Source organism: Canis aureus, chromosome 21 (genome assembly GCF_053574225.1).
Source record: "Canis aureus isolate CA01 chromosome 21, VMU_Caureus_v.1.0, whole genome shotgun sequence".
NCBI lineage: Eukaryota > Metazoa > Chordata > Mammalia > Carnivora > Canidae > Canis > Canis aureus.
In genome coordinates this window covers 19,319,614-19,338,374 of record NC_135631.1, presented here as the reverse complement: position 1 = coordinate 19,338,374, position 18,761 = coordinate 19,319,614, and the positions used below count along the sequence as shown (strand labels likewise).

Below are 18,761 nucleotides of genomic sequence, written 5' to 3'. Positions count from 1 at the left end.
TCTTTTTTATTTTCTTAGAGGAAACTAACAATCATAATAGATTATCTGGCTATATATGTGTTTTAAATCTCACAATAACTAGGGAAGAATGTTTCCAAATGGGAGCATGAATTATAGCTCCGTTTATTATACCATTGTGAAAGCTAATAATTTGTCTTGACATAATAGCTGCTTTTAGGCTATCAGGAGTCAGGAATAAGTGAAAATATACCATCAATTTCCAAAAATATATTTGAATTTTTTTATTTTGATTATACAAAATTATACATTGTCTCCAATAAAAAAATTTGGATTGATACGTCTAGGTAAGATAGAAATAATCTAAAACTTACTTAGCCATAGAAATAGAATAGCAGATATGATTGTATCAGAGTTTTGATATGTATTTGCATATTTGGCATGGTCCTTCTTTTATTCATTCACTAATTCAAATATTTATTGAACTCCTGCTATGTTCTAGACAAGCAAACTTGCTTGAGTCTGGGATTGTTTAATACATTAAAATATGTTACCAATTTATTATGGGGGAAAATGGGTCAATGTAGGGCCCACTGGTGATGTTAATCAGCCCCCATACAGAATTTGTTCTAGCCTAGAGTATAAAACTAGCCCCTATTTTTTTGTTGTTGTTATTTTTCCCATTCTGGTGGCTTTTTCCCTCATTTTATTTTATTTTATTTTTTAAAGATTTTATTTATTTATTCATGAGAGACACAGAGAGAGAGAGAGAGGCAGAGACACAGGCACAGGGAGAAGCAGGCTCCATTCAGGGAGCCTGATGCAGGACTCCATGCGGGACTCCAGGATCATGCCCTGGGCTGAAAGCGGCGCTAAACCACTGAGCCACCTGGGCTGCCCCCTTTTCCCTCATTTTATTTTCCTGCATTGGTTAAACACTGCTTTTGGGGAACCCTTTTTCTCTCTACTTTAAAGCATCTTAGATCTTCTGGACTGCAGGGCACACAGGCTAAGTTAGACCAAGGAAAGCAGTTAAAAAAGGCAACCCAGACAAGACAAGGCAACATCCACAGAGATAATAATAATCATCATCATCATCATCATCATCATAGAATAAGAATTATCAACTATTGAGTGCTTACTGTATACCCAGCTAAGTGCTAACTTCGTATATTATCTTATGTAATTCTTACCAAAACCCTCAGAAGTAGGTCATATTATTCCCATTTTGCAGATAAGAAAACCAAGGCTGAAAGGGGCCTCCCAGGGTGACTTAGGTTTCACAGCTGGTCAGTGAAATACATACTTGCCTGAGTTTATGAATTATGCTGGTCCATCAAGGAGGCAGTGACAGATCCATGAATTAAAAATTTGAATTTTGGCTGCTTTCTTTTCCAAAACAATGCTCATGATAAAACCATGTGGAACTAAAGTCATGAAGAACATGAAGTTAAATCCAATCCAGATCCACTAACATATTTTTTTGGAATAGCTCCACTGGTCCAGCCTCTGTAGAGAAGCATGACCTAGCACGATTTTTTTTTTTTTTTTTTTTTTACTTAGAAAGGCAGATAAGGGGAATTCATCATTTGGAGGCTGAGAGGTCAAAGGAGAAAAGCATATTCAATCGAGAATCAAATGGTATATCATCTGTAAAATGGAACAAATACTAGTTGGAGCAGATGGTTTCCAAGGATCCTTGGATTTCAAGCATTCTAAGGTTTTTGGCTAAAGTTACTCAGGATTCCTTGTATTAGATCCTGGACTTTCCACTCCAAGGCCACTGGGATTAGGTGATAATGCAAGAGAGAGTTTCACATGGAAACATCATCACACACACAGGTTGTGGATTTCCAGAGGGAACACTCAAGACTTTTAACCTATTCAGCTAAACACCCAAAACTGAGTGTAAAAATTTAAGGAAAAGATTTTCTCTACCTTGTATGTTTGGAGGCTTATGGAAGTACGAAATAAATATGTGGAGATTGGGCCCTTTATTGACTAGAATAAAGAATTTCAGATTCCACTGAAGTGTATCAGGATTTATTCTTTTTACAATAGTTTGAGGCATGTTCATCGAAGAATATGCCAGAGTCCTGAGAGGCTCTAGGTCTGGGAACCTCTAGTTTCAGAATTAATGTTGACTCCTGCTCTGATATTGGACAAGTCTCTCAATATCTGAACACCATTTTCTTCCCTGGAAGATGGAAAATAGGTCCCCAAAACTGTTTTCTGGTGCTGAAAATCTGTGAATCTATCTTTTGAAACCCCTAAAGCAAGAGAGTGGCAATATTGTGGCGGTGTTTGGAGAGACTAGGGTCCCAAGTGATGTAAGTTTTGGCTGAATGACCAACTCAAAGGACCTGGACTCAGATGGTTTCTATAGATTAGAAAAATAAAAATCCAACGTTGAAAAAATAATTTGTAGTTGAGTGAGAACGGTTTAAGGAGTGGATTGGGATTTTTTTCCGAGTGCTGTCTATGGTCAGGATTGGTCAGGGTCGGTTCAGAAGCCTGTCTTGGATTGAGCTGAGTGGTGGACATGAAGCTGCCGTGGCTCTGGGTAGAGAACAGACGTGGGAGCAGGGAACCCTGCCCTGCAGTTGGGAAATTCACAAAGTGCCCCAAGGACCCTATGTTGGTCAAGCTGCCCTAAGACAAACCAGAAGTCTAGGGTGTGCTTTTTCTCCCTTGTTCTTAGTCTGTTTCATAAAGTTAAAGGAAAAGAAGCAATAGTCTTCAATTTTATAAGGTCTTGACCTTATGTTTATGATTATTTACACTCATAAATTGTCAGTGCAACCTGACCACCCAGTGGCTTCCTCCTTCTTGTAGTATGGACTTGTCAATAATTCCAAAGTCCTTACAGTGTAAGACATACCTGCCTTGTGACAGAGATGGTCCTTGGACTTGTAGATGCCATATTTAATCTTTAAAGTGGCTTATAATCCCACCTTCATGAGGCTTGAATCAGAGCACTAGCCCAGCTGCCCTTGTGACAAAGCCCATTCTTGTCCATGAGGCCATCCTGACTTTCGATTTAAGTAATCTCTTCCTGCTTCTCAATCTTGTTTTTAACAGAACAGTGAAGACTTTGAAAATTCCAGTTACTGTGCTTAGAGGCTCACAAATGCTGCCTCCTCTTTGCATATCTTTAAGTACTTAAAATAAAAATCCATGTTTGTTTGTTTGTTTCACTGTGGGAAATGCAAATGTGACTCTCAAGTTCCTAAATGGAAAGGCTTGGCACTGAATTTTGGATCTTAGTATGATAGCCATGCATGAGAATGAAGGTCATGTATGAACGTTGATAATTGTGTTTTTTAACTTCATTGTTACATTCTGTGACTATAAGCAAGATCTACATTGTCTTCTTCCTTTTTTTTTTTTCTGCATAACCCTTGCCTTTCCATCTCTTTTTCTTTCCTGAAAGAAAATATAATGAACATGGTACATTACTTTAAAAAGTAAGCTTCATGGTGCAGTTGGTAGCAAATGGTGTTGAGTGGTGATGGAACAGTGACTTTCAGAAATAAACTGTTTAGGGGAAGAAGAGAAAAGCAGATACTCTCATGTGTGCCCTCTGTTTGCATTGGAGCACACGCTGCAAAGGTGGGAGGTGTTTGTGCTCACCGTGGGTGGCCAGGACTGTATTTTATTTATCTTAGAGGAGTTGCTGTGATTGTTGCCCAGAACTACTGGCATTTGGGGTTCACACCTCACTGAACTCCTGGTCTGTTGGTATTTGACGAGTAGGACCCATGGTGTTTCTCACTTATGGAGAGAAGTTATGTAGCTAGTTCCCAAATTGGCCCACTCACCACCCCAGGCAGGCCCCGTTGTTAGTACCGTGTTTCTAGAAATCTTGTCTAGGCTTGACAGCTTAAAAGCCTCTTGGAGGAGTTCAGCAAGGGGGAATGGTTAAGAACATTGTGACAAAACTAACCCAAGAAATATCCTGCCACCGGTGAACACGTTTATAGAGAGTCTGCAGTAGCACTGAAAATGCTGACGTTATAATGGCTTAAGTGGAGCAAAAAACTCCCAGAATATAACATTTTGAATGCAGAATGATCCCAATTATGTTTTAAAAAGGCTTAGTGAAAAGACAAAATGGAAAGACACCAAAACGTTACTCGTAGCTATCTCTGGGTAGATGAATATGGTTTCATCTTTCTTTGCTCTTTATCCGTATAGTCTTCATTTTCCTAATGTTAGTTATCTGTAACTTTAGCAAGTATATATTTTATGATTAGGAGAATAAAAGCTTTGTTCACAGTAAAAGAACAATTTCTCATATCTGGGGGTAACTCACTTTTGTGAATCAGGGAAAGTCACTTCCCTTTGCGATTCTGGGTGACTCTTGTTTGAATTAACATGTTCACTTTGTGTAAAATAACACCTATTTGACGTGAGTACTGAGGTGATGTAGAACACTTGACAGCTTTAATAGTATGAGGTGAATAGTCATTTTGAGAGACAGAGTTGAGGGGGCCTGGGTGGCTCAGTCGGTTAAGCGTCTGCCTTTGGCTCAGGTCATGATCCCCGGGTCCTGGGATCGAGTCCCACAGTGGGGAGTCTGCTTTTCCCTCTCCTCTGCCTGCCGCTCTCTCTCTCTGTCAAATAAATAAATAAACTTTTTTTAAAAAAAAGAGAGAGACAGAGTTGAATTATGAGTTGCAAAATGGTATGTTCTTTCCCAGTTAGGGTGCAGGGGTTTATCATCTGTCTATGAGAAAGCCATATTTGGAACGCTCCATTAAGGAGAGTATTCAGGTATTGTCAACCTAGTGAAATGAGGGCAATCCTGAGAAATTTTACAGAGACAGAAATAATGACGCAACAATGACAAGGATGGCAATTATTGATCCTTAAAAACCATGCTTGGTGCCTTCTCATTACTTCCTCAGAACATCTCTCTGAGGTGAGGATTTGTGCCCCTCATGTAAGCGGGCTCAGCAGCGCCATGTTCTAGGGAAGTTCTCAGTGTGTCTTGCATAGCTGGGATGTGAATCTATGTTGTCTGTCTCAAGAACGTATTAGGTTCATAAAGTTTTCTGGGGATTCTAGTAAATTTGATACAGGAATGTGTATTGAACTGTTTTCTTTGAACTGAACAAAGAGATAGAAACAAATGGTGATTGGACCAGTAAAAACACCTGACCAAAGGCAGCACTTTGTAGTTTTTAGTGTTTTCTGTTGGACAGTATCAAATTGGATGAAACTAGAATTTCAAAAGTTTTTTAGGTATTTAAAAATAATAACTAATGTTTGAAATTTTCAGATGTGGAGCACACTTGTATTTCTCCAATTTAATGTTGGATTTGCATAGAAGAAGGTGTTGGCCTGGGAGGCAGACAGTCTAAGTGAATAAGCCAAGAGTGAGATAGATTCCCCTTATAACTGAGGCTTCCCCATTTATGGCATCTCTGACCTTGGGGAGATTATTTAATCTCAGCAACCTGGTACATCTGTAAAATGGGATTAATAGCACCACCTTATAGGGAGGAATAGATGAAGTAATGTCCATAAACTGCTTGGCACAGCACCTGACACACTGGGGCAAATAGCACTCCCAAAGGGAGGGTATTGAGAGTTGGGAAGCCTGGAGCCTGGATCCATTTCTGCTGCTAACATTGACCATGAGCAAGTTACTTAACCCTTCTGCATCTTAGACTCAACAGGAATAATAACACTGATCTTTTTACCTGCAAGGTGAGGATGAAACCAGATTATATACAAACCAGTTTTTTGAAAAAGTATGAAGGGATGTACCAATATGCAAGTAAAAGATAAAGGGAACAGTAGGCAGATAGAAGGGGCAAAGTAATGGACCTAGGTTTAAGTGGTAACTGGAACTTTCCCATAGTTCAGTTTGTGGAGAATAAACTGAGTTATATTACATCGTCTGTGGAAAAAAAAAAACTTGAATCTAGATACTTAGCAGCACTATTCACAGATTACCCTGATTTAAGGCCTCTTATCAAAAAAGAACCAGCTGTAGGGATGCCTGGGTGGCTCAATGGTTGAGCATCTGTCTTTGGCTCAGGTCGTGATCCCAGGGTCCTGGAATCAAATCCTCCATCAGGCTCCTGGCTTCTCCCTCTGCCCGTGTCTCTGCCTCTCTCTGTGTCTCTCATGAATAAATAAGTAAAATCTTAAAAAAAAAAAAAAAAAGACCAGCCCTCAACTGGACTTTGTGGGAGTTCTTATTGCATGTTTTCCCAAGTGAAAGCTGTTTAGGGAACCCCTTGGGAGGCCTGGCTGGGGTTTACTGTTTCAGTCGGGAGCCCATTTCTTCAGCCAGGCAAGCTGGGGAAGCATCACGTGAGTGTGTGTGAGCTTGTCCCTCCCCTCAGGCCAAGTGCTTATAAAAATTATCTGTATGCTAAATTGCCACCAGTGCTCAGCAAAGTTTTGCTTTGGCAAACTCACATCAGAATTCCTGGCTATTCTCACTCTCCTCTGCAGGGTCATGATGGGAATACTTGCCCGGCCATGGGTCCTGCAGCAAACAGACATTTAAGAGTCAGGACAAAGAGAAATTATATTCTAGTCCTGCTGCTGTATTTATTAAAATGGGTTCATGATTCTCACTGTGTTTCCTAACACAGTGACATGCTATAGCATGGCTGGGGGGAAACACAGTAATTTCTTTGGCATCAGAAGCTGATTTGTAGTTGGGGGTTAACAAATCTGGGGGTGACTTTCTCAGGCCACCATTCACCCTCGATACCAACAAGGAGTCACGTTGTCTGTACAGAGCAGTGCCAGCCCTTCTGCTAATCAAGTTTAATCTACCAGCCAGGAGGACTGCTTTCCCACAATGAGCATTTGGAGGCATTGCCTATTAAAATACCGTGTCTTTAGCACTGCCTTGAAAGCAAATCTGAAGGCTTGATCGGGGCTACCGTCTTTTTATTATTATTATTGTTGTTGTTGTTGTTGTTGTGATCTGAAAGAGCAAATGATAGGGGATTGAGAAGGGGTCTGGTTCAAACTTAACATGCCCCCTTGGTCATCCCTCCCTAAAAGATGATTTAAAAACAGGCACTGAGCCAGAGAATTTTCAAGGCTAACTTTCTCACGTGGAAGAGAAAAATTATTGCAATGCCCTTTAGCTAAGTACACTCACTTCAGCCTTTATGGATGGCAGCGGTCACGTGTTCACCTCTTCGGGAGGAAGAGAGCTTGAAACAATCACACAGCAGAACCTCCGGAGACTGGGGGCGGGATGATATCTGATAGTAGGGCACAGGGAGTACCTGTAAGGTTTTTCAGGTTTTTTTTTTTTTTCTTTTTTAAAGGAGAAGGCTTTTTGAGAAGTTATTTTCCTGCCAAAAAACTAAAGCATTTCTAACCTCCTTTCCATCTTATCCATCATTGCTCTAGCAGAAAGAGCTAGCTGGCATGCCTGAGTCTTAGCAGAGCTGGAGGCCCTCTGCAGAATGCACAGGTCAGATGACAGGCCCTCTGCAGTTCAGCATTCAAATGGGTGTTATGCAGGAATGAAAAGCAGCAACCAGAACCAGCCAGACATGGGGGATGAAGACTTTCTAGTAAACTTATAGCAAATATTGACTCAGAAGTGAGAATTATCTGAAATTTATTCTTGTCCAAAGTATCCAGGTAAGTCACTGATGAAATAAAACAGGGTATTTCTATTATGTGAGCTATCAGAAAACCAATAGGAGAATGTAGAAATGACATAGAACAAGGCACTGAAAGGAGTTGGGTCTGGCCAGGATGAGAACAGAGAGGAATTGGATTTGTGTGTTATTTTCATGGTTGCATAAAAGACAGAATAAGAGCGAGAGAGAGAGAGAGAGAGAGAGAGAGAAAGTGAGAGAGAAAGAGGGAGAGTTTACACTAAATGAAATGAGAGTTTACACCAAATAATACGATGTATAAGTTTGGCTCCTTTAAAATGTGGTGTTATACCCTTGTTCCCAGTGGGTACCTGAACTAGTGTGAGCGTGTAGTCATGCTGGTTTGGTTTCTGGATTTCGTGAAAATTGGTATCTGAATCATGCATTCCTACCTGGCTTTAGCAGTCTTTATACAGCTGTGATGGAGAGAGCTACAGGCTTTAACAACTTTAGGAAAATTCAGATCACTTTACAAATTCAGCGTCTACCTGGGAATTGCCTTCTTGTAGATTCAGCTCTCTGACTTACCTTCCTCACCTTCATACTTCTCAATTTAAACAAAACAAAACAAAGCAAAACACAATTCCTTTTATGTCAAATGACATTATTCTCTGCTTGGTGACCTCCTTACTATCTTTTAAGACCCAGATCAGATGTACTCACTTTGTGAAGACTTCACCATCCCCAAATAGAACTAATTTCTTTCTTCAGTATTTCTCATAGAAGAACCACAATAACAATGGCTAACGTTTATTGAGTGCTTACTAGGCACCAGTCCCTTTATAAGCAGTGGTTCTTAATCAACTTTGTGAGGCAACTCCTGCTCTCATCCCCAGCTTACAGATGAGATGTACAAAAGGCTTAGAGGAGTTTAGTAATGTGTGCAGGGCCTCAAACCTAGGCCTAGGGTCTAAGCCTAGGTCTTGTTGATGTTCTAAGTGACATAAATGATCCCAGAAGTGACCTCTTCATCACTGTGTTCTCTCTTATTCTCCTTCCTCCCATACCTATATAGGTCTATAAAATGTATGGTCACATTGATTACAGTTTTGTATGTACACCCTCCCAAGCACAAAAAAAAAAAAAAAAAAAAAAGATTCAAGGTGGTAAAAATGGCATCTTGGTTACCCCTGTTGAAGAATAATCCTTTAAAATCCTGACTCATATGGATATGAAATGAACACTTGTTAAAATTTTTGTTTAACTCACTAATAAATGAGGGAACCAAGAAATTTGTTATAATGGGTTCACGAGAATAACAAATTTATATGGATTGAAAAAATGTTGGGATGAATCTACAAATGGATTCAAAACTAGAGAGGGAGTCCACTGAACCTCCACTGGACAGAACTTACTTGCAACTACAGATAAGAATTATTTGCATTGCTTTTATTTATCTGCAAGTGACCAAGTTGTAAAATAGCCAAAGGCTAAGGCATTTATCCCTATGGGATCAGATAATGCCCAGAGGTTTCAGCATTCCATTCAGTGGGTGCTCATCCCAACAGTACTGCATAGCAAAGGGCTTAAGCTCCTGATTTTGACAGGTTCCAAATCAAGAGTCCCAAGCTTAATGTGGGATCTTAAATAAAATTTGGAGTATACAAAAAGGACATGCATATGTGTGTGCACTGGCACACACGTTATGCAGAGATCTTGAAAGGATTCAAGATCATAATATAGGAAATAATATAGGAAATATAGGAAAACCCCTGGCACATAATAGATACTGCTAAATATTAGGTGTTATTTTTAGTGATATAATGTCTAACATATAGTTGTTGCTTAATAAATGTTTGTTGAGTGACAAAATAAGGAGTGGACAAACTCTTTTCCATAAAGGTCCAAATAGTCAATATTTTAGTCTCCCATCAGGTCCGTACCTTGGACACACCAACCTTGTGATAATCATGGGGAAATGTAAACTATGACATACTCTACCAAGGTAATAAATATTCATTTCCACAGGGAAGAAAGTTCTCCGTGGCTTCTTCTGTTCCATTAATTGTTGAGCTACTTGTAAGAGGTTAAACCTTGGAAACCTTGGCTTTATGAGTTGGAATGGTAGAGAAAGACAGTAGAATTTGTTCCCCTTTAGCAGAGTTTTAATAAGATATATATATATATATATATATTTTTTTTTTTTTACTTAGTTAGACCCAACACCTCTTCATGAATGTCACCCCAACATTTAAAAAATTAAATGCCGGGCAGCCCCGGTGGCTCAGTGGTTTAGTGCCGCCTTCAGCCCAGGGCCTGATCCTGGAGACCCAGGATTGAGTCCCACGTTGGGCTCCCTGCATGGAGCCTGCTTCTCCCTCTGCCTGTGTCTCTTCCTCTCTCTCTCTCTCTGCCTCTCATGAATAAATAAGTAAAATCTTTAAAAAAAAAATTAAATGCCTTATTTTTGATATCTCTTATGGTTCTTTCTGCTGGACTGAGCCAGATGAGGACGCTTTCAGGTGCACCAGTATTTGCAAATGACCCACACTTTGTTTTTGACGTTGTAATTGTAATTATTGATGTGAAAAAAAAAGTGTGCTCCGTTTGAGGACAATCTGCTCTTATACCTGGGTGGGTTGTATTGCATGAGAAGAAGGAGGATGGCCGAAGGACAGAGCAGACACTGAGCAGACAGCTTGGGGCAGAGCCACCTAACTAGCCTTGCACCTTTGCCAAGGCTCAGTTTCCACATTTGTAAAATGGGGGGAGGACAGGGGCTACCTACCACAAGGATTAGATGAAAACTATTATGTGAAGGGCATCACATGGTGCCTGGCTTCTAAATGAAGGCTGTTGCCATTGCTTATTATTATTACTGTTGTTATTTTCAACCAAAGAAGTTTATATCTGTAGCCCGGTGTCTTAGTTTGGGTGGCTATAACAAATACCACGGAGTGGGTGGCTTAAGCAACAGATACTTGTTTCTCATAGTTTCAGAGGCTGGAAATTCCATGGTCAGGGCGCCTGCCAATTTGTTGAAAGCCCCTCTGTGGCTTCTAGACGGCTACCTTCTTGCTCTGTCCTTAACACGGCTGAGGGAGAGATCATCTTTCTCGTGTAGCTTTTTATGAGGTCACTAGTCCAATTCATGACCTAACTACCTCCCAGATGCTCTGTGTCCTAACACTGTCACATAAGGATTCATTAGGGGTGTTCACAAATTCAGTCCATAGCACTAGATCAATGATTAAAGTGTGGAGAGGATGGAACCCACGGGGGAGTTAATAGTGTAGGTCATTGTAGTTCATCTGTGGCTCCATCTCTGATCCTCATTGCAGTCTACTCAGGATGGCTTCTGGTTTAATATCATCAGGTTTCTACTGCTCTTTCCATACCCTCTCCTTTCTACCTTTCCATCTTTCTATCCCCCGCCTCCACTTCCCTTCACATCCTGCACAAAGCCTCAGTTTTCCCAAAAGCCTGCTTTCTTTGTGGCCCCCTGCACCTCTCAGTGCGTGAGGGAGGAAGATATTTTCCACGGCCTTTCAGGACTGGTTCGGGCCCCAGCATCTGGCTCTCTCTGGTCTGGCTTCCCCAGTCCACATGGCCTCTCAGACCTTCCACTGCTCACTGTCTTGTGACTGCCCCAGCCACACCTCTTTACTCTGAGGTCCCTACACATGCTAAGTGCTTCCACATTGCTCCTCCTGTTGCCTGAGTTTCTAAATCCTATGTTTGTTGAAATCCCAATTCAAGTTCCAGCGTTAGGCCACTGCTTTTCTGCCTGAGTTTCTAAATCCTATGTTTGTTGAAATCCCAATTCAAGTTCCAGCGTTAGGCCACTCTCATGCTTCTTTCTGAGCCTAAGATCCTTTGTCCTGAGCATTTGAAATTGGCCTATTACCTTGTCCTTTGCCCACTGTAATGTCCCCTGTCCTTTTTCCTAGCCTGCAGGCAGGGCCAGGCATTTTTCACTCCACAGCACCTCACAGAGCCTTGATTATAACACTTTGGCTCACTCTTTTAAAAGCCACCTGTAAAAAAAAATAAATAATTAAAAAAAAAATAAAAGCCACCTGTTTAAATGTTGTGAAATGACTAAATGAGCAGAAACCAGGCATGCCGGTCAGCATTTGATGAATTAATGGACAGATCAATTGGAGGATCCTTGAAGGAACCCTCCTTATTGCTTCTTTGTCCTTCTAGAACCTATCATGGCACCTGGCACACAGGTAGGCGCCTAAGAAATTGGGTGTTAGAGATCCCTGTATGGCTCAGCGGTTTAGTGCCTGCCTTTGGCCCAGGGTGTGATCCTGGAGTATGGGATCGAGTCCCGCGTTGGGCTCCCGGCATGGAGCCTGCTTCTCCCTCCTCCTGTGTCTCTGCCCCTCTCTCTCTCTCTCTCTCTCTCTCTCTATGTCTATCATAAATAAATAAATAAATCTTTACAAAAAAAAAAAAGAAAGAAAGAAAGAAATTGGGTGTTGACTGAATGCTTGACCGAGTGTACGGAGTAACAGGCGCCCAGTACCGTGTCACATGCCTTCTTTTTTCTCAGATGCAAGGCCACTACCCAGAATTGTAAGCCGATTAACTTGGTTGTTAGGTTAGAAGAGAGGGAAACATTTAACTCTGGGTAGTACATCTCCAGTGAGATATTTATGGCCCAACGATGTGCCAGCTGAGAGGCTTAAGCGGCTCATAGAGTCGCTAGCCTGACGGGCACTAAAACACCTGGAATGGCATTGGTAGGAAGACCATGAATTCATAGCAGATTCAGTGCTCAAAGAATTAAATTGTTACCACTTAATATTCATCGAATGTCGGCACTGTACTTCTGCACTAGGAAAAAATAGACGAGACATACTTCGTGCAGTGGGCTTTGTTAGCTATAATTAGTTGCTGATAGAACAGTGTTGATACAGCAGTTCAGCAGTTAAAGAAAAGCAGTGCCCTTGGTACAAATGTGAATATATTTATACATCTGGTTCTGTTATGCTTACTTACTGTGTTTCAGCACCATTACTGTTCCCCGGGCATGATGGCTAAACTAGAATTTCGCCAGCTCATAGTTTTAGAAAAATGAGAACAGCCCCACTTCTGACCCAACTTAGTCAAATCACATGCCCTTTAATTTTTGTTTTGTTGTGGTAACTGGAATTCTGGCCTTGCTCTCTTTTACACTAGATCTCCCCGGAAGCCTTTTCTACAGTCCTACGTTGCAATTTTACTTCTCTTTCCATATAAAGTCTCGCTAATTCGGATTATATTTGCATGGATCTGGACTGCGTTTATCTTTGCACTGTCTGGGAAAGCAGAGAACAAAATCGCAAAGAGAAAGGACATGTTTTAAGCTACTTAAGAGACCGCATTATCTCTGAAGCCTTAAACAATAGTGGTGTAGAAACCACGCAGCTAGCCATGTGGGGGGGTCACTGGGTCTTGCCCCTCTTTCTACACTTAAAGGAGGAAGAGTCTGGAAGAGAAGTGACTTGCCCAGGGTCACATAGCTAAGTGATGACCAGTGAGTAAAAGTGCAGGAGCTCCTGGACTTTACAAACAGGGCTTTTTAAACAAAACAAAACAAAACAAAACAACAACAACAAACCAATGAGGCTCATCTTTCAACTAATGTAGTCCTTTTAAAGAGACATGTATTTGGAAATATTTACAATCAGTGTGCACATGTGACTTGACGTACCTGAGAAAGAGGAACGCTTTTCATTTCTACCCACATTCTAAAAAATCAAACTTTTATATTGCTCACTTCCCCCAACATGCTACAATTGCGGATTGTTCTGAGCTTTTAAGAGATTCCGTTTGACTAGATAACTTACACGAGAATTTGAAGGCATTAGAACTTGGATGTTTTCGATAGTGAACTCCACTAATTTTAAGCAGACTCTAAATCTTGATGGCTACCAGAGTTTAGGCGACTTGTTAGCATCTTATAATTTTTATCTTTTTTTATTCTCCAAGCGCCAGCATCTTTTTAAGCTTTAGAAATTGAGTGGGTGGAAAAAGAAATTGGAACTTAGGAACTCTGAGTTCTAGTTCTTTAGCGTGGAAAACTTTTAAATCGTACTACTTATTTCAGTGTGTAGTTTATTTATTTTTATGTGTAGTTAAAACATAAAGCCAACCTATCTCCCTCATGAATTCATAAATGACATTGTTTAGGGCAAAACTTAAGTGTGTATATATATATATACACACACATATATATATAAATAATAGGACTTTTAACAGAAACCACAAGTAGCAGTGTGAGTAAGCAGACCATGAAGAAGATATTCAGAGAAGTAGGATCTCTAAAGCCTCTTTCAATATAAAATTTTATGATTTTACTAACTTACACCCGGTATTTAGATTCCATTGTTTCTGCTGGTGGGCTTTGCATACCTTTAGCAACCAGTACACCTAGGGTGGATATAACTTCAGCTTTCATACCACCTAAATTTTCTGGGTAAAAAAATGAAAGCTTTAATGTCACACTGGAAAACTTTTTAGAGATAGTCAGTAGAATGCATAAAAAGCAGCAGGATTTTCAAGTGGAATGGGGATGGTAAATACACTTGATTCCTGTTAAAATGCTTTGTAAGGATAATATTCTATTCTCACACTGAATTGTAGGCTAATTGTGTACACAAGGCTTTTCCTGCACACATGGTCTAAAGAAGAAATCCATGTCATAACAAATGACATGATAACAGCTTTTATGAAGATCTATCAATGGGGCTTGCAACACTGTATGAATTTGTTATTGGGAAAAATAACAGATATTGTCAGAAGAGTATTCCATAGTGGAAGCGGTAATGTTATCATATTTTTATGGGTAAAAAATCTCTAATGTGTCAAGACTGAATAAATGAGAATGGTTTATTTGTTTGAATATGCAATGAGATATGTAAACACTTGACAGCCAAGCTCTAAGAACAAGATTTGAGGGTTGGCACAAAACTTGGAGACTGTTCAAGAAGACGATTTGATGAAAAGTTCCTCTCTGAAGGACCACCAGTGTGCCCAGCATGGTCGTCTCTCCATTGCCCCTACCAACATTTGTCTTTGATACGCAGCTCTCGGGCCCATGAATTCACAGGCCCATGAATTCTAACACCTCACAGGGAGGCGTTCAGACCAATCATATCATATGGAGGAGGAGACCAGCTGGGCTCCGAGGGCCCTGGAAATCTTAATACACAAGAGAATGTTGAAGAAACTGGGCTCCTCTATTAGAGTGGAGAAGATATTAGGGAGTTATAATACTTGTCCTCAAATATTTGAAGAGCCATCAAAGGAAAAGGGGACTGGATTCTTATTCTCTGGTATTTCAAATGCAGAAAGTTAAGATTAAGGATGAAAGTAGGAGGAAGGAAATAATTGCTTTGATGGTGGGGTATGTGTTCAGACAGTGTCCAGTGTTGTGTATGTGACCTCCTTGAACTCTCAGAAAGTCCCTGTGTGGCAGCTGTTACCTCCTTGTAACAGAAGAGATGGAAATCAGAGAAACTACAAGATATTACTTCTACTAATAATAGCAAAAATAATACTACTTAGTGAAACAAAAATTGCTTATTGAGTATCTGCTGTGTCAGGCTGTTCTAAATGCTTCTAGTACATGACACCTGTTTTTATCCTCAGCAATCCTATGAGAGAGGTACTATTTTTATATCCATTTTATTGGTGAGGAAACTAAGACACAGAGGTTGAGCCCCTTGTTTGGTGTCACACTGCTAAAAAATCTGCAGCAAGAGTCAAAGCCAGACAGGCCAGTATACTTCACTCTTACATCATTCTGCATCTTTGCTCTCGGAGCATGTGCTATGTGCCAGACCCAGTCTTTGAGAGTTTCTATCCTCATAGCATCATAGCATATTGGGCGTTCCTATTCCCATTTTACAGATGAGGGGAAATAAAAAATGAAGCCCCAAAGGTTGAAATGACTTGCCAGAAGCAAATACCTCAGCCAACACTGTTAGTTTTTCGGGCTCTGGGCCAAGTCTCTTTGGACCGTGAGCTTTCTGTGCACTTGCAGAGGTGTAGATCTTGAATCAGAAACTTTAGCAAGAAGAACTATGGCAAACCAGAACTAGATGGAGTGGGTGTGGAAAGAGGAGGAAACTCAGGATCTCTCCTCAGGAAACCTTGGGAAGAAGACTTGGGTGTCAGTTAGGCAGAAATGAGGTAGGAAGGATTCAAGCTTCATACAAAGCATTGAACGCAATGCCTTTTAAAATTTTGTCCAGCTCTGGGATTTTATGATGCTCTGTTTTCTTCTCATCTTCCCAAGTCATCTTGTTTTCCCCTGGGTGTGCTCAAATGTACGTGCAAATCTCACTGTGATATTTGAATCTGGCTCTGGGGGTTAGATCGCCATGGTAAGATACTCACTTGCTAGCATACTTGACATGATGCCTTAGGGGGAAATGGTCGATCATTTGAGAAGTCAGCAGCATAAACAGTAAGCAGTGAAGTTAACTAAGAGGGAAAATGTAGTCTGTGGGTCTTCCCATGATGTGAACAGGTCGATCTTCTAAAGGTTGTTGGGGTCTCCCTTAGGCATGCTGTTACAGTGAAAATATTTGGCTGCCTGGACTTTCATTTTCAAAGCATTTACCAAATGCCCAATTTGGAAATAGTAGTTTCCCGAGGGTTGTCTCAACTTTAATTATATCTGCTGCAACTTGCCTAATCTACTTGATGTCTTATTTTCAAGTCTGAATGTCTTTGGGTGGAAATGTCTTCCTTCCTCTGAACCTGGGGTAACATTTGTCATGTTATCCTGCAGCGTGGCTCTGACATGCTGTTCTGTTTTGGCTCCTGAAACCATCTCTTGCCTTGTTTTGAGTCCCGTGGGTAACAAAGGACATCAGTGTCTCTGGGTCCGAGGATGTATATAAATTCTCTATTTGCCTCTTTATAACTCTTCCTTCCCCAAGCCTCTACCTTGAATGCATCCTCCGTATCTCTCTTAAACATTTACCTAATTTGCTTTGGTGACATCAGACTGGTGATATTGGTGTGAGCCTTTTCTGACAGTCTTCCTGTGTACTTCTGACTCGTTATTTCAGCTCAGATCTGGGGTGATGCATTTTCTCCCTTTTCCCTTTCCCCTCTAATTTTCTATTCCTTGGCCTTTCTTTCACTGTTAATTCTGTTGGACATTTAAATGTTTCTCTGGAGGAGGTGGGAAGGTGGGGAGGGAAGTGGAAGCCACTTAAAATTGACTGGTATTCCAATCAGTAACCTCAGAAAGTTATTGTTCAGTCTAGAACTAAGATGGGAAACAGATTATGTACCATGTGATGATTTGCTTCTCTAAACCGAGTAGAAGTTACAGAATAGGGGCCTATTCACAATAAGGGATTTATATCTGTGCTACTTTCTGTCTGATAAATTCAAAGTGATAACTATAATGCGTGTCCCTCTGATAAACTCCGATGGATCTGTAGAGGATTTTGATGCCGTAGTTGTGCCTGTAGCTCAACTGAGTTACAGAAAAGAGAGGAACTAGGACAGTGTCTGTATATTACCATTAGATTGAGAACTAGAAAATGAAGATATATTGATATGTGTGTGTATATACATATATATGTATTTGAATTATTCATGTATTTAGAAGTCCAGTGGTTGATATTTATTTAATTTTCATTCAAATGTTGGTGGATTAAGTATCAATGTGCACAGTCTCATTCCAATGAGCATCTTAACTTTTGACATGGAAACAGAATATTATTATCACTTTGGCTTTTCCCTTCCAGTCTGCTGCAGAGAACAGTCATTCATTCTCTCGGGAAACTACTTTTAGAAGACAGGAGATATTAATGAGACTGGAACCACTAAGACTGAGTATAATAGAATCTCAGTAATGGAAGGGAAGACACCAAACATTTTTATGTATATAGAAAAGTCAACATCGGATATGATCAGAAGGGTTTCCAGGTTACTCATGAGATCTCAGTGTATTAGATCTCTGTATCTAATATCTATCTCCATGGTAATAGCATTATTAATTTCTAACCTTTACGGGAAAAATTCATTAATTTTTTGCAGAAGTTAAACTTTCTTTTTGGGTTTCCAATTAGACCCACCACGTTAACCAGTTCACCGCTCCTCCTCCATCCTCTCTCTTTTCTCTCCTCTTGCTTCCTTTCTTCCTTCTTCTTTTCCTTCTTCTGTGACAATGAGAAAATTATGCTAAAAGATTAACTGTTAAAGAAATGCGAGACTACCCGGGTTGTATATCCATGTCATTTATTCTCCTCACTAAAATTTCCATTGCTAAAACAAATCATTTCTTTAAAAAAAATAATAAAACGTGGAAAAAAGAAAGAAAAATTAAACAAAGCCGGTAGAGGCAGCACATATAGGGGCTCTCGTGTTGAGCTTCCACTGTGCTCTCTGCTGCATGTTAACGATCAGGGGAGGGGCTGTGACATGAAATATTGTTCCTTATTTAATGTTTCACACTCTCATCTCTGCATTGCATATTTGCCTCTCTTGTGACCTTCTCTTTGCCTTTATAACTGCTTATTTTCACCCATAATCCAAAAGAAGTGTACATTCCTACAGAGAAATTAAAGGAAGCTGTCAGTGTAGAGTTAATATAGTTAAAGCATCCTTAACTCTGCTACAAACCCCTTAAATAATTAAAACTGTATGCTTGAAGAGTCAGATTTGCATTTCTTTACCAAGTTTATTTAGCACACTTTGTTACACTCAATTAAATGAGACGTTTCTGTTTCATTTTCTTTGCTTCGGGTTGATCATTTTGCCTTTTGATTCGTATGCCCTAGTGTAATTTCACAGTGCTTAGGTCTCTAAAACTATACATATATTAATGCATATGTAGAGCTATACACACCCATTAAAAGGCTTACTATTTGTACTGAATAGAATCTTTGCCCAAGGCATTTGAGCGTAGCAAGTCCTCTAAGGTGTAACTGGGACTGCAGGTAATTCATTGTGGTGAAGAGGAGCTTGACAAAGTTCTTTTTAACGTTCAGTGTTTTTCTTTTAAGTCCTGTTATTTTGGCATCACCTTCTCTCCCCACCGTTTGATTTGTGAATCACTTAGCAAAAACAAGAAGATACAGGTGTTGAATGGTTGTGGAAAGGAAATTAAACATAAGTACTACCTATATCTTCCACATCTCGGTTGGCAAAGCGCGTGCAGAGTGTTCTCCGTAAATTAGTTCACTGCTTAAGTTA

At 40.2% G+C, this 18,761-nt stretch overlaps 1 protein-coding gene across 4 annotated transcripts in view; it reads left to right on the top strand.

The window, feature by feature from the left end:
• Positions 1-18,761, top strand: part of MPPED2 (metallophosphoesterase domain containing 2) — a 175,939-nt gene that overhangs the window by 29,153 nt on the left and 128,025 nt on the right. The window lies entirely within an intron of this gene.